Source organism: Mustelus asterias, chromosome 1 (genome assembly GCF_964213995.1).
Source record: "Mustelus asterias chromosome 1, sMusAst1.hap1.1, whole genome shotgun sequence".
Lineage (NCBI taxonomy): Eukaryota > Metazoa > Chordata > Chondrichthyes > Carcharhiniformes > Triakidae > Mustelus > Mustelus asterias.
This window is the reverse complement of record NC_135801.1, coordinates 116195985-116220559: the sequence shown is the minus strand read 5'-3', so window position 1 is coordinate 116220559 and position 24575 is coordinate 116195985.

Here is a 24575-nt window from a genome sequence, read left to right as displayed (position 1 = left end):
ATTTGCAACCACAGAGATTTTGCCTGTAATAAGATTGCAAAACTTTATACTTATCCCTCTTAAATTCAAAGTGACTAATTTCTAATTGTTGGACAATTCAAATTTATTTAGCATTACATTCTGCCTTTAGCATTTACAGGACTTTTTCAAAGTGGGTACAAAAAATAATGGATAAGGAATGAATTAGAAATAGAGAGAATTACAAAGATGAGAGAGCCCCCTAAAACTGATTCCCACGTATCCTTTTGCTGGCTTGGAGCTCCATAAAAGTCTTGCAATGCTAATAATAATGCATACCTTTAGAACTATTTGGCCACTGAACCTGGTTCATTTTGAATTGCAGCCAAAGCTGGGTACTTCAATTGAATTAATTATCCTACTGAGAAAGTTATGAAATTTTTGTAAAGTCTGGGTCAGAGCTATTGCAAAGTCACATATCTTGTGCTTTTGATGCATCAGTAGGAACAGGAGTAGGTCATTTAGCCCCTTGAACCTGTTCTGCTATTTAGTAAGATAATGGCTTACCTGAAACCTAACACCATTTACTCATCTCACTTCTGTAACCCTCAATGCCCTTGCCAAATGAATATCCATCAATCTCAATTTAAAAATTTTGAAATGACTGAACCGTAATCAGTTTTCTGAGAGGGATTTCTAATATCTTTTATGAAAGTGCTGCTAATGGCAGAAAGAAACTCAGCTACATTTATTTTTATTAAATTATCCGCACACACAATATGTTCCAGTTCTCAAATCAACAATTCATCTGTTTTTTTCAGATTTGCTACTTCATTGATTTTCACTACTATGTGCGTTCTTCATAGCCTCCCGCAAGATGCTGCCAATAACACATTACTTTTGCTCTATACAAATCATTTATACTCAAGTTTCAGGTTTATTTATGTACAGAGTATATGATATAACCCTTCATTTCTTCAGTGGGACATCAAATAAGTTTATATTCTAATCTAGCTTCGTACTGAATTATTTAAATACATATTGCTGTAAGTCTCAGAGTCTCAGATAATTCATGACATATATTCAAACAAATTGTTTTTATTATGAAAGCACCACATTGATAGATGTGTGCGTGACAAACCTTATGCATTGTGCAGTTAGCAGGAGCTGGTTTACACTGGCCACAAAATTAGACCGGTCCTAAAATGGGCTAGGGGGATCCTGATGCAGGATGACCCCACATATGTTGGTTCAAATGCATGCAACATGTAAACACAAGTGTTCAGCAGTGCTAAGCACATTATTGAGTGACTGCATTAGAAGGAACAAAATCCTGAAAGGCCACAGTAAGTTAAAGCTGACTTGCACTACTCAAAAGGGATGTGCATTGTGGCTGGAGCAGGTGCAGAAAGTTATTCTACAACTGATTCTGACCTGTGGAAGACACAAGGTTATCACAACATGCCAGAGAGTGAGCTCGAAGATTGGCCAACGCTTCATTGGAGACTTTGGTGCTGGAGGAGGTGAAGTTGAGAGCTGCCATTTATATTCAGGGGGATGAAGGGTTTGTCTGATGAGGAAAGGTTGAGCAGGTTGGGCCATACTCACTGGAGTTTAGAAGAATGAAAGGTGGCCTTATGAAAAAGCTGCTGTGAAATCGTTTTCATATATTTAAAATTGTACGTTGCAATTTTGTAAGTTTCTTTAAAAAGAATCACTGTGTAGTTCTTATCTGATGACATTGTGGCTGATACTTTTTGACCCATAGGTTAGAATAAAAAAAAGTTGATTCCTTTTTTTTAGCCTCTCATAAGATGTTGTCAATAATACATTAGCAAGGATTTCACTGTTCTTGATACCTCTTACCATTGACAAGGTGAAGGATAAAAAATGGATTCACAATTTTTATAAATCATAATGTTACTAACAGAAAATAAATTACACTTACAGAGCATCATCAGAAGATTCAAAAGTTGTTCAGAAACAATTGATTATTGTAGAAGTGAAATCCTTGATGTTATGTTAATTTAAAAAAATGTTTAATTTACTCATGGCAAGGATTGACAAATGGCACTGAGATTAGTGTCAATTAAATATGTTTAGAAGTGGGTCGGATCTCAAACAATGACGAGACAGAGTACAGGAATGAGATAGAGAATCTGGTGAACTGTTGCGGCAACAATAATCTCTCCCTCAATATCAACAAAACGAAGGAGATTGTCATCGACTTCAGGTAGCGTAAAGGAGAACATGCCCCTGTCTACATCAATGGGGATGAAGTAGAAAGGGTCGAGAGCTTCAGGTTTTTAGGTGTCCAGATCACCAACAACCTGTCCTGGTCCCCCCATGCTGACACTATAGTTAAGAAAGCCCACCAATGCCTCTACCTTCTCAGAAGACTCTCACCAACTTTTACAGATGCACTGTAGAAAGCATTCTTTCTGGTTGTATCACAGCTTGGCATGGCTCCCGCCCTGCCCAAGACCGCAAGGAACTACAAAAGGTTGTGAATATAGCCCAATCCATCACGCAAACCAGCCTCCTATCCGTTGACTCTATCTATACTTCCCGCTGCCTCAGCAAAGCAGCCAGCATAATTAAGGACCCCACACACCCCGCACATTCTCTTTTCCACCTTCTTCCGTCGGGAAAAAGATACAAAAGTCTGAGGTCATGTACCAACCGACTCAAGAACAGCTGTCAGACTTTTGAATGGACCTGCCTTGCATTAAGTTGATTTTTCTCTGAAACCCTAGCTATGACTGTAACTGTCTCGTTTCCTTCTCTAAGTACGGCATGCTTTGTCTGTATAGCACACAAGAAATAATACTTTTCACTGTATACTAATACATGTGACAATAATAAATCAAATCAAATCAAATCATTATGTGCTCAGGTTGCACAGTGGAACTTAACCCAAAACTTATTATTTCACAGAGCCAAGTCACTAAGCCATTGGGTAACAACAGCACCATAGAGACAGAGCAATGGTAGAAACAGGAGTAAGTTCCTTGTGCCTGTTCTACCATTGGATAGTTCCTGAGCTGTATCGTAAATCCATTTACCTGCTTTTGCTGCATATCACTTGTCAATTGTTCTTTTTAAAAATTCATTGATCTCAATCTTGATAATTTCAATTGATCTCGCATGGCCACTGGAGGAAGAGAATTCCAATTTCTCTTTTCATTTCTGTAGTTGCTTGTGTGAATAGAAATTCCTTGCACCTTTTCTATTTTCCACTAAAAACATGTGCAATATTTTGGAACTGTGTTAAAGAACGAGTGAAAACAGCATTTATAATTGCAATTGTCTTAATGGTACTATTTTTTCCATTCTTTTTATCTCATTGTTTGTTTTAACTGAATGTTTTTTTTTCTGTTCACAGGGGCTTACAGAAATCCCAGGCAGTACCTGTAACCTACAGTTAAGCTTGGTAAGAACAGTAGTCAATATTGCAATGAAAATCTTGACTCCCAGTTTTATGTAACTATCGTGTTGCAACATAATACAATTGGCGGGAATTTACGGCCTTGCTCATCCTGAAACCGTAAAATCCCTTCCAAGGTCAACAGACCTTCCCATTGTCTGCCCCTCATCCGCTCCGATTCCCATGGCTGGTGGAGTGGTAAAATTCCGTCTAATGTGTTAAGAAAGAGCTCCGAGGTACTATGGCATTATAGATACTGCTAAGTCCCAGTGCCTTGGGACGCCTTCTTTACTATCTAATTTATTTCTGCCCAATTTGTATAATCCCCTTTGATCTTAATCTCTTACAATCTTTCCTTTAGTTCCTTAGGATTTTGTCCAATTCTACTTACTGACTTTTCTCATATCTTCTCCATCATTATGAAGATATTGATAGGGGGAATGAAACTGGAGATCAGTTATAAAAAGCTGCTTTGCTGTGTGACCATCTAATCATTTGGGATTTGAACAGAGTGGAAAATGTAAACTGAAGTCCACCACCTAGAATACGTTTTGTGCCCCTTACTCTCCACAGTGTTTCCAAGTGGCGTTCAATATGGAGGAGTATTGATTCATCAGGTGAGGGAGAATAGCAGGTTTTAATCAGCAGGAGATTTCCTTGCCCACTTTGCAACAATAAATTTGTAACGGGCAGGCAGAGCAAGTTCTGAGATAAATTTGGGCATGGGAAGAAACAGGAGTACGCCAGGCAACCCCTCAAAGCTTTTCTGCTCGTCAGCGCGATCATGGCTGATCTGTAACCTAACTCCTTTCCTCCTATCCCTAATACAATTTGTTACAAAAGTCCATCCATCTCAGATTTACAGTTAACTAACTGCGGTCATAAAGAGAGTATCAAACACCCAACACCCTTTCTATTTAAAAGTTTTTTCTAACTGCACTCCTAAAATATTTGGCTCTGATTTTTAAGCTGTGCCTCCAACTCCCAAAGTCCCCAACCAGCAGAAATAGTTTTTCCCAATCTGGATATATAAACTGGTTTGTGTAATCTTTGTAATTTAATCCTTGAACTCTGGGCATCATCCTAATACAGATACTTTGAATGCCCTCCCAAACCAAGGATTCCCACCCCCTTCCCTGCCATTGGTGTTGACACGGTCCTCGACTTTATGCACTCTATTTCCCACACCTTCTCTCCCATTCCTCTCTTCCCCGGAACCGTGATAGGATTCCCCCCATCCTCACCTTCGACTGCACTGGCCTCTGTACTCAATGGTTTTTCTTCCACTATCTCCACCACCTCCAGCATGATACCACCACCAAACACATAGAATCATTGAATTTCTACAGTGCAGAAGAAGGCCATTCAGCCCATTGAATCTGCACTGACAATAATCCCACTCCAGGCCCTATCCCCACAACCCAACACATTTACCCCGCTAATCCCCCTAATCTACACATCCCAGGACACTAAGGGGCAATTTAGCATGGCCAATTCACCTAACCCGCACATCTTTGGAGTGTGGGAGGAAACCGGAGCACCCGGAGGAAACCCATGCAGACACGGGAAAATGTGCAAACTCCACACAGTGACCCAAGCCGGGAATTTAACCCAGGTCCCTGGAGCTGTGAAGTAGCAGTGCTAACCACTGTGCTACCGTGCCGCCCCAGGAGGAATACTGAAATGCCAGGGGAAGTGCAGCTTTCCCTCCCATTTCAGCGTTCTGAAGGGATCATTTCTGGTCCAGTCCTGAGTCACTCCCAGCACAGCATTCCTTTTCTACTGTACTTTTCGGTATAAACACAGGAGATACAACACCTTCCCTTTACCTCTGACTGTTCTTACCATCCAAGGCTAGGAGAAACAGTAATTTACTTACATTTCTTTCAATTTAATATTCACTTCTCACAATGCAGTGTCCTCTACATAGGGGAGATCAAACTCAGACTGGGTGACCGCTTCATGGAACAGCTCCACTCAGTCCCAAGCATAACCATGAGCTCCCTGTCACTTGTCATTTCAATTCTCCACCTTGCTCCGACTCTTATCTTTCTTTCTTTGGTCTGCTGCTGCTGTGTTCCAATGAAGATCAGCGCAAGTTTGAGAAGCAGTATCCTATAGAAACAAAAGGGTGATATCACAGGAGGCCATTCAGCCCATTGTGTCCTGCTGGCTCTTTGCAAGAGCAACTCAACTGTGTAGCTCTCTAACACTTCAGCAATTTTAGATCATAATGTCTGGCTCCATTTTGTTGGTTTGTTTTATTTTGCTCTCTCATTTCCTTTGCTTTTGGAAGGCAGCTATTCAGGATTGTGTCATTTATGCCTCCTCCAACCACATTATTTGTTTTTTTATTTGCCCTATTTGTGCTCCCTTTGGCCTTGCATCATGAAACCTTTTGTCATTTATCTTCCCATTTACCTCAAATCCTGTTGAAGACCTTTTGTTCTTCTTCTTACCCTCCCCCCTTTCACTTCCTGAAAGCTTATTATCTTTCAAACTTGTGGTGTGGTGCCCAAATTTGAACACGAAACTCCAGCTCCGGTGGGTTCCAGCCTTTTTTTCAGCTGTTCTGGTAAATGCGAGCCCATCGTGGATTGTCAATTAGTTTACTTGTATTCCTGATGGCTTGGTACACCTTTTCTCACGCTATCTCATTTCCCCTTCATCACTGGGCTATGTTTGACCATTATAAGTTAAAGTTTATTTATTAGTCACAAGTAGGCTTACTTTAACACTGCAGTGAAGTTTATGTCATTTATTTCTCTTGCAGATGATGATGCTCTGCAGAGTCATCCTGTTTTATTTGGGGATGTATTAGCTCAGTTGGTTAGAGGGTAGTGCACAGTCATGCCAGCAATGAGTTCAATCCCCGTACTGGCTGTGGAAGTTCATGGAGGCTTGCCTTGCCCCATGCTTGATGAGGAGTGGTGCCCCTCAAGCTAAATAACCACTTGTCTCTCTCTCGCTCTCTAACAGAGAGAGTTGTCTATTGTCCCTCATGAAGTATGATGGGTTTTTTAGCTTACCTTATCCTGTCTTATTTGACACCATAAATCAGCCTTAGAATCATAGAATCTCTACCGTGCAGAAAGGGAACCATTCAGCCCATCAAGTCTGCACTGACTGTCTGACAGAGCACTTACCCAGGCCCACCCCCTGCCCTATCCCCGTAACCCCACACATTTATCCCACTAATCCTCCTAACCTACAAATATTTGGAAACTAAGGGGAAATTTAGCATGGCCAATCCACTTTATCTGCACATCTTTGGACTGAGGGAGGAAACCGGCAAAAACCCAGGCAAACACAGGGAGAATGTGCAAACTCTACACAGGCAATCACCCAAGGCTGGAATGGAACCTGCGTCCCTGGCGCTGTGAGACAACAGTGTTAACCACTGTGCCACCATGCCACTTACTAAAATGCTCTTTGAGAATTCTTTCACTGGTTTCACTGAAATTACACTAAGCGGACTTTTGCTGTTCAAAAAGGGAGGGGTCATAGTTTCAGGATAAGGGGTAAACCTTTTAGAACTGAGGGGAGGAGACATGACTTCACCCAGAGGATGGTGAATGTGTGGAATTCACTATCACAGAATGTAGATGAGGCCAAAACATTGTCTGATTTCAAGAAGAAATTAGATATAGCTCTTTGTAATGTTGCAAATGTAATGTTGTCATTTATCTCAAGAGGCTTGGAATACAAAAGCAGGGATGTACTTCTGAGGCTTTATAAAGCACTGGTTAGGCCCCATTTGGAATACTGTGAGCAATTTTGGGCCCCACACCTCAGGAAGGACATACTGGCACTGGAGCGGGTCCAGCGGAGATTCACATGGATGATCCCAGGAATGGTAGGCCTGACATACGATGAACGTCTGAGGATCGTGGTATTATATTCATTGGAGTTTAGGAGGTTGAGGGGAGATCTGATAGAGACTTACAAGATAATGAACGGCTTAGATAGGATGGACGTAGGGAAGTTGTTTCCATTAGCAGGGGAGACTAGGACGCGGGGGCACAGCCTTAGAATAAAAGGGAGTCACTTTAGAACAGAGATGAGGAGAAATTTCTTCAGCCAGAGAGTGGTAGGTCTGTGGAATTCATTGCCACAGAGGGCTGTGAAGGCCGAGACGTTGAGCGTCTTCAAGACAGAAATTGATAAATTCTTGATTTCTCGAGGAATTAAGGGCTATGGGGAGAGAGCGGGTAAATGGAGTTGAAATCAACCATGATTGAATGGTGGAGTGGACTCGATGGGCCGAATGGCCTTACTTCCGCTCCTATGTCTTATGGTCTTATGGTCTTTGGGCTAAAGGGATCAAAGGATATGGGAGGAAGGGGGGAATCAGAGAGAAGTAGAGAGAAAACAGGAAACTATAGACCGGTGAGCCTAATGTCGGTACTGGGGAAGTTGCTAGAGTCTATTATCAAGGATTTGGCATTTGGAAGGCAGTGGTATAATCAGACAAAGTCAACATGGATTTGCAAAAGGGAAATCATGCTTGACAAATCTATTGGAATTTTTGAGGGTGTAACTAGTAGAGTTGACTGAGGAGAGCCAGTGATGTGGTTTGTTTAGACTTTCAGAAGGCTTTTGACAAGGTCTCACATAACAGACTACTATGTAAAGTTAAAGCACATGGGATTGCAGGTAATGTCTTGAGATGGATAGAAAGCTGGTTAGCAGATATGAAGCAAAGAGTTGGCATAAATGGGTCTTTTTCTGATTGGCAGTCAGTGACTAGTGGGATTCCGCAGGGATCAGTGCAAGGACCCCAACTGTTCACATTATATATTAATGATTTGGAAGAGGGAACTGAATGTATCATCTCTAATTTGCTGATCATACAAAGTTGGGTGGGAGGGCGAGCTGTGAGGAGGATGCAGAGATGCTTCAACATGATTTGGATAGGCTGAGTGTGTGGACACCTGCATGGCAGATGCAGTATAATGTGGATAATGTGAGGTTATCCACTTTGGTGGCAATAATAGGAAGACAGATTATTACTTGAATGGGTGTAAATTGAGAGAGGTAGATACTCAACAAGAACTTGGAGTCCTTGTGCATCAGTTGCTGAAAGTAAGCACGTTGACATAGAAGGCAGTAAAGAAAGCAAATGGTGCGTTGGCCTTCATAGCAAGAGGATTTGAGCACACTGATAGGGATGTTTTGCTACAATTCTACAGGGCATTGGTGAGGCCACATCTGGAATATTGTGTGCAGTTTTGCTGTCCTTATCTGAGGAAGGATGTCCTTGCTATAGAGGGAGTACAGCGAAGGGTTACCAGGCTGATTCCTAGGATGGCAGATCTATCATATGAGGAGAGACTAAGTCAGTTAGGATTATATTCACTGGAGTTTAGAAAAGTGAGAGGAGATCTCATAGAAACTTATAAAATTCTAACAGGGTTAGACAGGGTAGATTCAGAAAGAATGTTCCCAATGGTGGGGGACTCCAGAACTAGGGGTCATAGTTTCAGGATAAGTGGTAAACCTTTTAGAACTGAGGGGAGGAGACATGACTTCACCCAGAGGATGGTGAATGTGTGGAATTCACTATCACAGAATGTAGATGAGGCCAAAACATTGTCTGATTTCAAGAAGAAATTAGATATAGCTCTTTGGGCTAAAGGGATCAAAGGATATGGGAGGAAGGGGGGAATCAGAATATTGAATTCGATGTTCAGCCTTGATCAAAATGAATGGTGGAGCAGTCTTGAAGGGCCAAATGGCCTACTCCTGTTTCTAGTTTCGATATTTCAATGGATTAGAACAGCTCCCAGAGGAACACAGCGCACATCAACTCTCAATTGAAAATAATAATTTAAAGATCGTTATATAGTTTCCCACTGAGTAACACATGACTAACACTTCAGAGAAATCAGTGTTTAACTAGAAAGTGAAATCTCCTCAGAGGCTGACTCAGAGGCAGAGTCAGCTGCTGCAAACTGCAAAATATTCGAGAATCTCTTTGCTCGTGATAACGTAATAGTTTCGACTTTGGAAAAGGGAAAAAAAACACTTTTGTCAAGATATGATCAGGAATGCTATCACCTACAGGGTAGTTAGAATGATCTATGATTTCTATTGCTGGAATGACCTGTTGACACGAGGAAACAAAAGAAAATTGGGACAATTCTTGCTGGAGCAAGACATTGCACAGCACACACACATGAGCTAGATGTTTTCCTGCATCCTCCAGCTCAAAATTCTTCTGCAGTACTGCAGTTCACATTAAAGTTTTATCTATTACATGCTATCCGTGACACAAATCTGTAAGAGAAGGCTCCAGCTAAATTTGACAGCAGTAACATCTTCACTTGTCACTGATTCAAATTATAGTTACAGGTTTAAGATAATCATTTGGCTGATTTGATCCCCAATCCTGGATACGTCATCAAAGAGACGACAAAAGTCATGCTATCATTAGTTACATCTCAATATACAGTACAAAGTTACATTCCCTTCAGTGCTGCACCTCATTGTTTTATATTCCGTGATTTTCATCTCCAACACCCAATCCAGAATCCATTCCACATGCTGATTGCTTTCTGTATGAAGAGCTTCCTCTTATTATCACTTCTGCAGTGTGAATCTATGTCTTCTTGTCCTATTGCCACTGTTTAATTTAAAATAATATTCCAGAGTTACCTTTTGCCATTGTCTATCACCCCTGAGACACCTTTTCTTTCAAGGCTGAAGAGCCCAATTTTCTCCAGTATTTCTTCAGAAATCAGATCTCTGACACCAGGAATCAAACTTGTGGATTTTCCCTTCATTGCCTCCAGCATATGAATGTTTCCCATTTTCCCATTGCCCATAACCACATAGTGTTCAAGGTGTGGCTTTGCACAGTTTGGTCACAATCTTCTCTGATTTGCACTCTGTTGTTTTGCATGCGTCATTCATCAATAGATTGACTTTTGAAAACTCGAAAAAGACCCATTTATCCTACTCCCTGCTTCTTGTCTGTTAGCCAATCTTCTATTTATTCTAATATATCACCCACATATGCTTGAATCCTTACCTCGTCTATAAACGTTTGTAGGACACCTTGGGCAGAATTCTCACAAAACAGCGAGAATAATGGAGTGATCTGCACCGCATGCTCCACACTGCAATCCACCCACATTCAGTCACTCTTTTGGAGAGGTGGGAGTTTTGCACCTGTATTGGGGTGGGGGGGGGGGGGGGGGTGGGCCCCTAAACACTCTGGTGAGCCTGGCTTCGGAGCACTTGGGTGCCGTTTCGCAAGGGCGACCCAATCTCACAGTACACTGGGAGACCCCTTCCCTTCCTCCATGGACATTGGGCACTCTCCCTCATCTGTGGCATGTTCGCCGCACCCTCCCTGAGACAGGTCACTGGCATAGAGGCATCAACTCTGATGGGTCCCCTGCTTGACACCACCGCCGCCCCCCCCAACATGTCTCCCCATCATGATCCACCCCTGCCTCTAATCGTGACTCCATCAACAGAACTTCTTTCTTGGTTCTTTGTCATTGATACTCATGTGTACCATGACAGCTGGATCCTACCCCTCCATGTCCCTCTCCAGCTCAAAGGAGATGTCCTTAATCCTGGCACTGGGCAGACAATGCAGAATTTGGGACCCACACTTTCAGCTGCAGAAAACTGTATCTATCCCCTGAATCAAACTGTCCCAAACTACAACTACTTTCCATTTACTTCCCCGCAACTTGAACAGCTCCCTGCACCACTGTTGCCATAGTCCACCCTGTAGTCCCTGTTCTTATTCACAGGCCACAAAAATCTTAAACCTGGTGGATAATTACAGGGGCTGAGACTTCCCTGGGGTGGCACAGTGGATAGCACTGTTGCCTGACAGCGCCAGGATCCTTACCTTGAATCCATTCAGCGCCAGGGACCACTGATTGATTCCAGCCTTGAGCGACTGTGTCTGCATGGGTTTCCTCTGTGTGCTCCAGTTTCCCACAGTCCAAAGACATGCAGGTTAAGTGGATTGGCCATGCTAAATTGTCTCTTAGTGTTCCAAGATGTGTGGGTTAAGGGATCAGAGGGCTAAATGCATTGGGTTACGGGGATAGGATGAGTGGTGGGCCTGGGAAAGATGCTCTTTCAGAGAGTTGGTGCAGATCCAATGAGCCAAATGGCCTTCTTCTGCAGAGTAGAGATTCTATGATTCCCCACTTCTACCTTTTGGTGCCCACACCTGCCTCACTTGTAGTCACACCCACCTGTGCCACTCACAGACCAAAACAGAAGTGCCTGGCTTAAACCTTGGGCATGAAGTAGTTTCTGATCACAATGGTTTAAAGGGTGCGGGGGTGGGGGGGGGGGGGGTAAATAATTTTAGATGACTCTGCTTTTGCTATGTGTGATTACAGTTGACAGTTGATATCATGTAAAGCACATTTTTGAGGTCATGCCAGAATTGTTCATTAATATTTCAGTAATTAAGGCCAACTTTGACAAGTTATACCTCTTAATTATTATCTTTTATCAATCCTCTGCTTTAATTGGGGTATAGTAAGAGAAACTAATTCAATATGCATTTGAAAACTGAAATATTTACTGCAACTCCTCCCTTAGTCTTTCTGCCTCCCGGAATTCTCAGAAATGACATTAAACTGATTTTCAACTTTAATTGCAACGTTTTTCCTATTTTTTTAAGTTTGATTATGTATGGGAATGGTAATTATTTGAATGTTATATAATTTTAAACCAAATATTTGTTTCTGTTTCTCCAATTGTGATGCTTAGGGCATTTTTAAATGACTTAATGTGTGATGTTAGGTTGTAATGAAGCTCCTGGCAGCTTGAACATTCAATGAGGTACAGCTTGTAATCCACAAAATTATTCCAATTGCCACAGGCATGATTGTAATTTTTTAACATATAGTAATTATTATTATAAAACTGTGTTTGTGACATACAAATAAGTCAATTTGCTCTTTGAGCATGCCTGTGGCAAGTATATGTGTGACAATTATTAGCTGTAATGTTAATTTATAATGTTACTGGAAGAGTAATTTCAGCAAGCACAGTCTTGTTATGCAACAGAATTTTGGAAGTAAACATTGCTGCTTTCAAAGAGTTGCAGCTAAGTTTTGGAATTTACTGTATTTAAAAAAAAATGAGTGCATTGTAAGATGACCAAAACTGTATTATAAATGTCGAACAATATTATGGGATGCAATGAATAAGAGCTGGCGTATTAACAACCAGATTGGCACATGATAGGAATAGGAACATTAGAATATACTGTTTAGGAGCTGGAGTAGGCCATTCGGCTCTTTAAGCTTGCTCATTCCTTTGATCAGACCATGGCTGATCTGATTGTGGCCTTTTTCCTTTCTGCCATAGATTAGTGACTTTTTGAGAGAGAAAAAAGTCCTTTTTGTCCTAAGTGGGAGATCTCTAATTTTTAAACTATGCCTCCTAGTTTTAGTCACCCACCCCCACCCATCGCCCGCCCGAAGACAAAGCATCCTCTTGATATCCACTCTATCAAGTCTCCTCAGGGTCTCATATAGAATTATAGAATCCCTACAGTACAGAAGGAGGCCATTCGGCCCATCAAGTCTATACTGACCACAATCCTATCCATTCCCGTAACCCCACTCATTTACTTTGGTAGCCCAGCCCCCCCGACGTTGGGGTCAATTTAGCATGGCCAATCAAACCTAACCTGCACATCTTTGGACTTTGGGAGGAAAAAGGAGCATCCAGAGGAAAGCCATGCAGGCACGGGGAGAACGTGCAAACTCCACACAGACAATGACCCAATGCCGGAATTGAACCCGGGTCCCTGGCACTGTGAGGCAGCAGTGCTAATCACTGTGCCATTTCAATAAGATCGCCTCTCATTATTCTGAATTCCAATGGGCATAGGCCAACCTGTTCAATCTTTCTTCGTAACATAAGCCCTTCATCCCAGGAATAGTGAAACCAATAATGATAATGAGCATAATTTACAAATCTTTTGAATGTCTGCTGTAATTTACTTTCCTCCACTTGATGTCTGTGAAATTGAGAAGAATGTGAATTATTCACTCACCCATCGAGTGAATTCTTCATTCACATTCACCTCTGGTGATTGCAGAATAGGTGGTAGCAGGTCCGCCCGATTCTGATGCCAGTCAGGGTGGGTGGCGAATAGTGGCCGACCCTCTAGTGCCCACTTTCCATGACTGCCCAATGCGAAAATGTACTTCATTGGCTTAATGCGTAGTCGCACTGAAATGTCATTGGTTGAAAACCTCAAGTGAGAAAAATTTCACATAGTGGAAAAATGATCGGAGTCATGGAGTGACCCGTCCCTTTTTAAAGTGGCAGTCCAGGTGTCCAATAACAGATCCCTCCGCAATTCCAATGTGTATATTCCATGAATACATTTCCAAAAACCCCATGCTGCATTGATTGAGGTAGATTTTTAAGTTTAATTCCAATGGAAATATATATCTGTTATTTTCCAGCTGATTTGACACATCTTTTGTAACTTTAACTGTGCAGCACCTGTGCTACATATTTAGATGCACGAGGAACCCCAGCCTACCCTTCATTGTCACACCGGCATTATTTAAAGGGCCAGCACCCAATTTGCAAATGGAGGACCACTGTGCAAATTTTGTGGAAGTGATATGGAGTTATTTTGGAGATATTATGGTGAATTGTTGATTTGATTTGGTTTATTATTGTTGCATGTATTGGTATACAGTGTAAAGTATTGTCTCTTGCACACTAAGCAAACACAGCATACCGTTCATAGAGTTCATAGGGGAGAAGGGAAGCAGAGGGTGCAGAATGTAGTGTTACAGTCACAGCTAGGGTGGAGAGAAAGATCAGCTTAATATAAGGTAGGCCATTTAAAAGTCTGATGCCAGCAGGGAAGAAGTGTTCTTGAGTCGGTTGGTATGTGTCCTCAGACTTTTGTATCTTTTTCCCGACGGAAGAAAGTAAAAGAGAGAATGTCCAGGGTGCATGGGGTTTTTGATTATGCTGGTTGCTTCTCTGAGGCGGTGGGAAGTGTAGACAGAGTCAATGGATGGGAGGCTGGTCTGCGCAATGGACTGGGCTACATTCACGACACTTTGTAGTTTCTTGCAGTCTTGGGCAGAGCAGGAGCCATACCAAGCTGTGATACAACCAGAAAGAAGCCTTTCTATGGTGCATCTGTAAAAGCTGGTGAGAGTTGTAGCAGACAGACCAAATTTCCTTAGCCTCCTGAGAAAGTAGAGACATTGATGGGCTTTCTTAACTATTGCATTGGATTTGTCAGGGAGTGTTCCACATGCTTACAGAGAAGACAGAGGATTTGGTGACCTGTCCACATAAAGACTGTTACAGTTATGGGGGCAGTAGTTTCAGGAGGCTCTGTATTGAGGAAAAGAAGAAAAAGTTTAATTATTATAATCATAAGTAGGCTTACATTAACAATGCAATGAAGTTATTGTGAAAATCTTCTAGTCGCCACACTCTGGTGCCTGTTCAGGTACACTGAGGGAGAATTTAGCATGGCTAATCCACCTAACCAGCACGTCTTTTGGACTGTGGGAGGAAACTGGAGCACCCGGAGGAAACCCATGCAGGCACGGGGAGAACATACAGACTCTAGGCAGAATGACCCAAGTCGGGACTTGAACCCGGGTCCCTGGCGCTGTGAGGCAGCAGTGCTAACCCACTATGCCACTGTGCATGGAAGAGGAGGAGAGATCTCCACAAAAGGTTTTCAGGGAGCACTTTTCCTACCTCCACCTCACCCAGAAGCATTGTCTAAGAGACACTTGTGATTCACCAAAATAGTGGTCATAGAACTGTGCCATCTTTTTCGAAAGACGCTGCAGCCTCATATCAGGTGAGGGCAGCACTGCTAGTCATCATCAAGATCACCATTGTTCTAATTACTGTATGAGAGATGCTTCCAGATTCGAGTAGACGACACTGTGAATATATCCCAGTTCATCCTCGGTAGTGAGCTGGGGGCATGGTTGATGATGGATGCCCTGTGTGTGAGATGAGACAAACTTATCATTTTCTCTCTAAGCCGAGAGAAGCAGAATGAGTGAGCATGAAGCTTTATCATGGTAGCGGGATTCCCAATGGCGCAGGAATCCTTCAACTGCACACACATGATTCTGTACGTCCCATGTATCAATGGGGAGAGGTACAGGAAATGTAAAGGATTCCAGTCCATTAATGTGCAATCAGTGTGCTCCCATTCATAAACTACCATGTCAGCCAATGCCCACTATCCTGACAGCAGCCACAATGTCTTCATCCCAAAGGATTCTGCAATGTCCTCAGGTCACCATGGTGAACAAGAGGCTGGATGCCAGCTGACCATGTGAGGACAATGGGTGTTAACGAAAACCTTTTTGTCAGCAGAAAATTCATAGAACAGACCATCAGCATGCTTAAGCAATAGTTTTGCTGTGTGGAGCACCCAGGGGGATGCCTTCAATACTATCCAGAGCATAAATGTGGTAGTCTGGTGTGTCTTCCACAACCTTGCTATTATGAGTGTATAACTGTTGTCACCAGGCACACAAACTATCCTTTTCACCCTGACCGAGCTGCAGCCCACTCAAATCTGATGACTTATCACGTTTAGAACTTGTCTATACTACTCTCTAAGATTTGCACTGTGCCAGTATCTGAGCAGTGGCTGCAAATGTAAGATCAAGTAACATTGCCTCTTCAGCAGTTGTGTAGTTTTGTTCTCTGACTCTCTCTCACTCTCTCCCTCCTGGGACGGCACGGTGGCACAGTGGTTAGCACTGCTGCCTCACAGCATCAGGGACCTGGGTTCGATTCCCGGCTTGGATCACTGTCTGTGTGGAGTTTGCACGGTCTTCCCTTCTCTGCTTGGGTTTTCTCTGGGTGCTCCGGCTTCCTCCCACAGTCCAAAGATGTGCGGGTTAGGTGGATTGGCTATGCTAAATTGCCCCTTCGTGTCAGGGGGACTAGCTAGGGTAAGTGCATGGGGTTATGGGGCTAGGGCCTGGGTGGGATTGTAGTTGGTACAAACTCGATGGGCCGATTGGTCTCCTTCTGCATTGTAGGATTCTATGAATCTGATTTTCCTGGGTATCTGAAAGCAGCAAATCAGATGGTGAAGGTTGGGCTGAGGGAAGGTGGTGGGATAGAAAACAAGATGTCCATGATCACACCATCAGCAGCCTGCACTTCAAGCCATGTAGCGAGGTGAGGGTGAGGTGGGAATGAGAAGAAGCATAAGACATAAGAAGCATAAGCATAAGACCTATTGTCACCTTCAATGTTCTTGTGATAGTGGATGCAACAGGCTCTGTTGTAGCCAGCTCCATGATGTGGATCACCATCTCCTCCTTGGAGTTTGAGAGATGCTGGTCTGTCCTTGCCTGTGTTGGTTCTGTTCCTGTGATTGTGTGCAATCTTGTTCTGGAAGAGAGATGGAATAATGTCATATTTTTGCTGTAGTGCCTGTTGATGTTGAGACTGCGAGAATTGGATGTGAGGCTTGCATCATTTAAAAGTGTGTGAGGGGCAAGTGAAGCACCTGAATGTTAGGCCTGAGCACTGAGTGTGAGAGGTAGCTGCACCGTAAGTGATGAGGATGTACTGGGCTGTGTGAGAGGTTGCTGGTGCAGGAGGTAGGAAATATCCTTCGCAGATACATCCACAAACCTTCACCATCCACGTGAGGTCATTGAATGTCTTGTGTTACTGCTGCCGGGCCCTTGGAACAGACCGTGAGAATTGATCTCCCTGGCTCACCCGCTCCCAGTTCCTCCAGAGGGTGTTCATTGAGGGTCTCCTGGATCCCAGTGATAACATGAACCTGATGCAGATGAGTCCACTCTGACAAAACAGAGATGAGATTTTATTCCACATCTTGCTATCCCAGTTTATAAGCAGGATTTTTCAGATAGCAGGATTTCCCGCCCCACCCGCCACCTGAAGAGTCAACGGGGAATAGGTCCCTACCAATCCTGGCTGCCCACAGCCATTTAATGCCTAAGGAGTGTTAATTTTTAAAATTTTTTTCATGGGATGAGGATGTCTCTAGCGGGCCAGCATTTATTGCCCATCCTAATTGATCTTGAGAAGGTGATTTGATTTATTATTGTCACATGTATTAGTACACAGTGAAAAGTATTGTTTCTTGCCAAATTTCCCGAGCCTCCTGAGAAACTAGAGGCATTCATGGGCTTTCTTAACTATAGTGTCGGTGTGGAGGGACCAGGACAGGTTGTAGGTGATCGAGACACCGAGAAGCTTGAAGCTCTCAACCATTTCCACTTCGTCCCCATTGATGTAGACAGGTGCATGTCCTTCATTACGCTTCCTGAAGTTGATGACTATCTCCTTCATATTACTGACATTGAGGGAGAGATTATTGTTGCACCAGTTCACCAGATTCTCTATCTCTTTCCTGAACCGTGTCATCTTTGTCTGAGATCCAGCGCATTACGGTGATGTCATCAGCAAACTTGAAAATCGAGTTGGAGGGGAATTTGGCCATTCAGGTAGTGGTGAGCTGCCTTCTTGAACCACTGCAATCCATGTGGTTTAGATACACCCGCAGTGCTGTTAGGGAGGGAGTTGCGGGATTTTGAGCCAGTGACAGTGAAGGAATGGCAATATAGTTCCAAGTCGTGATAGTGTGTGGCTTGAAGAGGAACCTATGGTGATGGTGCTCGCATGAATATGCTGCCCTTAACGTTCAAGATTTTGTGACCAGCCATGCTTTGTCCCACCCCTGAACTCTTCTTGTCAGCCTGAATATTGAGGCCAGGCAGGAAGCAGCCTTTAGGTGGCCAATAATTAGCCACTTGAACAGGATGAGGCTGGCAGGCTGCCCTTGGCTTTCCCATTTCACGTAAAATTGCAAACAGGTCAGGGGCAGGAGGGAGGGTGGCAGGTAGCCACTCAGGAAATTTTATTGGGTCCCTATCTGAAACCCGCTGGTGGGTATTATGAAATTCTCCCCCAGGCTACTAAAATGCAAATATGTTGACTTGTCTTTATTTTTAACCATGAGACCTTTTTGTTTTCTGTCTGCAGGTTAGTGATGGAGCCGAGTATATTTTCATCCCAAAAAAGCTATTCCTGAGTGAGGTTCCAGTTGACTCCAGGCATTTTGCATTGGAGCTAGTAAACACCTACCCGACTGAACGAATGATTAGACAGAACCTTGCTAGGCAGCAGGAATGGAGTTTGTACAAGGCTAGACTTATCAAACAGCTGCTGGATGACAAAGCAAAGCGGAGGCCTGTTCCAGTCAATCGAAGAAAGACAACTTTCTAATTTTGTTTTAATTAAGACTACAGTTTTTGTGCGGCAACTAGGTAAAAACTAGTATAGTTGGTAAATGAACAGAAATCATTGTTTTGACTACTTAATAAAATTGGCCTCGAAATTAGACAACAAAAGTGCCTATTTTTCAGGCCTTCAGGTGGTAGGCTGGAAACATGCTTCAGTTTAAAGTTTATTTATTAGTGTCACAAGTAGGCTTACATTAACACTGCAATGAAGTTACTGTGAAAATCTCCTCGTCACCACACTCCGGCGCCTGTTCAGGTACACTGAGGGAGAATTTAGCATGGCCAATGCTCCTAACCAGCATGTCTTTCAGACTGTGGGAGGAAACCGGAGCATCCGGAGGAAACCCACACAGACACGGGGAGAACGTGCAGACTCCACACAGACTGTGATCCAAGACGGGAATCAAATCTGGGCCCCTGGCGCTGTGAGGCAGCAGTGCTAACCACTGTGCCACCGTGCTGAGCCTATTGAGTAAAAAACAAACAAGATGGCGAGATTTTTCGGTCTTGGGGCGAGCTCAGCCGGAAAATTCCTCTTTGCATGGTCCGTGTCCCGTCCGCTACAATTCCCGTGATGGGTGGGACGGGAAAATTGCACCCGATGTATTCTTCACCCAGACATTAGGGCCATTGCATAACAATTTCTCAATTTCCAGGTCAATTTGCTGCAAGAATTACTACATTTAATTTTCCATGATGTAAAAATCATCTTACATCGCTTTATGCATTGTGAATAAACTAAACAATTAAAATGATTTTTGAAAATTGTTTCAGTTTTTGTTTTAAAATTTCTTCACCTTGTGTTCTGCTCCCATTTTCCACATGGCATGGCAATTCATTAACTTACTCTTCGGGCCTGATTTTACCATTTTCATTCTGAGTGCCGAATCTGGGTGCAATTCAGATCCGACTTGGAAATCTGCTTTCAGGCGCCCCCATATGCACTTAGCCTGAAAAAAAACCCCGCGAATCTGAATCACACTGTGGGCGGGGCCTATCGCGCCTGAAATGATCGGAGCTCTAAAAGCGCGCCCGTGTCAGATTGCTCCCGAGCCACAGAAAGCGGAGAAAGCGACCCGGGAGCGAAAAGCGGGAGTGATGGCCCCCACAGACATCACCGTCTCCCTTATTCACCCACCGCACCCCCTCCCTCCCCGCTACCCAGACCGATCACGACCCTCTGCCTCCTTCCCCCCCCACCGATCGCCTGCAGAGTGGCAGCGGATGCCCCGCCCCCCCCCACCAGAGATACATCTTACCCACCTCCCTACCCCCCCTTCCCCCCCCCCCCCCCCAGAGAATGAATGATCTGGCCTCAGTCCGCCCCCGCCCCAGAGAATGATTTGGCCTCACTACCCTCACCCCAGGGAAAGATCTGGCCTCACACCGCCCCCGACCCCCCAGAGAATGATCTGGCTTCACTCCCCTCCCCCAACCCCCCTCAGAGGTACATCTGACCCGCCTCCTCCTCCCTCCCCACCCCCTCACCAGAGAATGATCTGGCCTTCCTCCCCCCACCCAACCAGACAACGATCTGCCCTCCTCCTCCCTCTCCCCCTCACCAGAGAATGATCTGACCTGCCTCCCTCCCCCCCGCACCCCCCCACCCCCATCGATCTGAGTCAGAGAGCCGTTGGAAGCTCTGAACTCACCTCTTCAGCAGCTGGGGCGCCCGAAACAGCCTTTTATTTAGCATGTTCATTTCGGCACGATTCCGGATCGGCGAACGCGATGGTAAAGGGGGAAATGCTGATAAATTTGGATGGGCAGTTCATTAATTCAATTGAAATGCATGCAAATTCATTTAAATCGCCGTTGCACCTGTTTCGGACGTGAATCGGATCGCGGCCATTCCCGGGTCTCGGTAAAGTGGCCATTTGCCCGGGCGCGGATCGCGTTAAAGGCCTCACACCCGACTTTACCACGTTTTCACGCCCGAAATCGTGCGTTACGCAATGGTAAAATCGGGCCCATAGTGTATTGTGTGCTGTCCAAAAGATTCACAAACAAAATAGGGACTGCCAACATGCATGCAAAATCAGCACAATTTCAAACATTTGGGCTGATATAGCCAGCAGTTTGTTTTCATACAAGCGCAAATCCAGGGAAAATACAACAAGACATAATGGAGCAATCTGTACATAAGAAAGAAAATAAATTGATTCAGATTAAAGATGGCCACTGACAACCAGCCACGGGTGTGGTGTTTACATTTCCCTATAGAAGGAATTGCTAAGGGGAGTAGAAACCTTGACAAGGTGAATCAGAAGTCGGTCATGATTTTCACTTTCAACCTTCATGACGGCACGATGGCACAGTAGTTAGCACAGGTGCCTCACAGCACCAGACATCCAGGTTCAATTCCGGCCTCAAGTCACTGTCTGTGTGAAGTTTGCACTTTCTCCCTGTGTCTGTGTGGGTTTCCTCTGGGTGCTCCGGTTTCCTCCCACAGTCCAAAGATGTGCAGGTTAGATGGATTAGCCATGCTAAATTGCCCATTAGTGTCCCAAGATGTTTAGGTTAAGGAGCTTAGCCGTGCTAAATATTTGGGGTTACAGGGATAGGGCCTGGGTAAGTGGCTCTGTCAGAGAGTCGGTGCAGACTTGATGGGCCAAATGGCTTCCTTCTGCACTGTAGAGAATCTATGATTCAGGCCAAGAATTCATTGCGAGTATGTTTATTGAATCAGAAAATAACAAAGAACAAGAACAAAGAACAATACAGCACAGGAACAGGCCCTTCGGCCCTCCAAGCCCGCGCCGCTCCCTGGTCCAAACTAGACCATTCTTTTGTATCCCTCCATTCCCACTCCGTTCATATGGCTGTCTAGATAAGTCTTAAACGTTCCCAGTGTGTCCGCCTCCACCACCTTGCCTGGCAGCGCATTCCAGGCCCCCACCACCCTCTGTGTAAAATATGTCCGTCTGATATCTGTGTTAAACCTCCCCCCCTTCACCTTGAACCTATGACCCCTTGTGAACGTCACCACCGACCTGGGGAAAAGCTTCCCACCGTTCACCCTATCTATGCCTTTCATAATTTTATACACCTCTATTAAGTCTCCCCTCATCCTCCGTCTTTCCAGGGAGAACAACCCCAGTTTACCCAATCTCTCCTCATAACTAAGCCCCTCCATACCAGGTAACATCCTGGTAAACCTCCTCTGTACTCTCTCCAAAGCCTCCACGTCCTTCTGGTAGTGTGGCGACCAGAACTGGACGCAGTATTCCAGATGCGGCCGAACCAACGTTCTATACATCTGCAACATCAGTCCCCAACTTTTATACTCTATGCCCCGTCCTATAAAGGCAAGCATGCCATATGCATAGAAAATAAAACAGATGAGGATGGATTTCTGGGGCCTCTGCTGCCCAGGAGTAATTGGTGCAGACTGCATCCTAACCTCAAGGCACAATCTTCCCATTGGTGCATGTGGGAACACTCCATTGGAGCAAGGAGGTAGTCAAAACCACTCCCTGGATCTTAAAAGTAGCTGCACCATTAAAGGGGCATGTCAAATGGAGGTGCCAAAGAGGAGTGAGAAGAATGTTGAATTTCACAGAAAATGATTTTTAAAATGATTCATGCCTGCCAGAAACGGCGATTTGCATGCTGGTGAGCTTTAGATTTATTTCGAGATGCCAATGTCTAGAGTGAAGGCAACACCTCAAGCAAAAGCCTGGGTGCTCCTTTAGTCCGCCTTTGACAGAGTAAGTAATAGGACAACATTACAGAGCTCAGCAGTAGCCGAAGGATCAGTGGAAACAAGTGAGATTCGAAGGTGGTGATTTGGGAATAGGAGTAGGGTGCTGGTTTGACTGGCATTTCTCCCTTTATTCCAGGTGGAGTTGACCTGCCAGTGGAGGGAATGGGTGGAATTTTGGCTGTGGTCAGAAACAGTCAAACAGAAGAGGGTGAAGCAATTTACATCAATGTTTCAACAATCCAAATAGTGCCTTCATATCTAAGTTTTAAAGGTGGAGCAGCAATATCTTCTTTGCAGAGCTTATAAAATACACAATTTGAGTCTTATTTAATCATTCATGGGAATTGAGTGTTGCTGGGAAGGCTCCTAACTAAATTTTTAAAAGCAGGGAAGGAAACTCACCTTCTTGAACTGCTGCAGTGCAAATAGGTTATATACATTTGCAGTGCAGTTAGGGAAAAGATTCCAGAATTTTGATCCAGCAACAGTGAAGGAATTGCAATATAGTTCCAAGTCAAGATGAAACTTAGAGATAGTGCTATTCCTATGTGTCTGCTGTCTTTGTCCCTCTATGTGATAAAATTCATGGATTTGAAAGGTGATGTCAAATATATCTTATTAAGTTGCTAGAATGCCTCCTGTGATCGATACACATTGCTGCCAGAGGTGGAGAGGGTGAATATTTGAGGTGGTGGATTGGATGCTAATCTGTTTTGTCCTGGATGGTATTATGTTTATTGAATGTTGTTAGACCTGCACTCATTCAGGCAAGTGGAGGCTATTCCATCACACTCCTGACTTAAAGTTAAAGTTTTTTATTAGTGTCACAAGTAGGCTTACATTAACATTGCAATGAAGTTACTGTGAAAATCCCCTAGTCGCCACATTCCAGTGCCTGTTTGGGTACACTGAGGGAGAATTTAGCATGGCCAATGCACCGAACCAGCATGTGTTTTGGACTGTGGGAGCACCCTGAGGAAACTGACGCAGACACTGCGAGAACGTGCAGACTCTGCACAGACAGTGACCCAAGCCAGGAATCAAAACTGGTTCCTGGTGCTGTAAGGCAGCAGTGCTACTAATAAATAAACTTTAAACTACTTTTAAAATCTCTGACCCCCAACAACTGATATCTCTGCAAAGAGAAGTAGATCTTTCCTATCTTGGCTCCTCCTCATTTTCTACACATACATTAAACCTCCCCTCATACTCCTCTGTTCCAAAAAATAACAGCCTCATAGTTAATATACTCGATTCTTGGCAACTTCTTCATAAGTCTCTTTGCCACCTTCTCTAGCACACCCTTCCTGTAATTGCAGTGACCAGTATGGAACACTAACAAACATTTCATACAATAATCTGCCTGCTTTTATAGTCTACGCCTTGACGAATAGAGGAAAATATCCCATTTGTCTTCTTAACTGTCTTATCTACCTGTCTTGGTATCTTTAGGGATCCCTATACATGCACTCCAAGTTTCCTCTGATCCTCTACAAATCTCATTAAGTGTCCATTTATTGTGTGTTGTGCCTTGCCTTAATTTCACTTGCTTAAAATGTATTCATGCTTCCCAATTTGCCACTTTCCTTGCCCACCAGTCTGCCGTGTGGCATCTTGTCAAAAACCTTGCTAAGATCCATATAGACGACATCAAAAACACTATCATAATTGACTTGCCTTGTTACCTCCTCAAAATAATTCAATTAAACTAGTCAGGCAAACTTTCCCTTCTCTTATCCTGACTGCCCTTGATTCATTGGTGCCTTTGTAAATTAGATTTATACCGCCATCAGAATTTGCTCACCACTGAAGTTAGGCTGACTGGCCTGCAGTTACTTTTTACTGTGCAGGTTAGGGGGATCGGCCCAAATGTGTAGGTTAGATGGACTAGCCGTGGTAAATGTGCGGTGTTACGGAAATAGGACAGGGGAGAGTGCCTGAATTAGATATGCTGTCAGGGAGTCAGTTCAGACTTAATGGGCTGAATGGCCTCTTCTGCACTGTGGGGATTCTAGGACTATGCTAAGATTAACAGTTCTCCAGCAGTATCAATGGTATCCTTTGATCTCTAACAAATTCAATATGCAATGTCTCGAAAAGTATTCAATTGACAGATCAATGGATTTCTGCTCCAGCCACCGGTGTTTATGTTCATTTATCATTATGTTTGAATGGCACTCAAGTACCC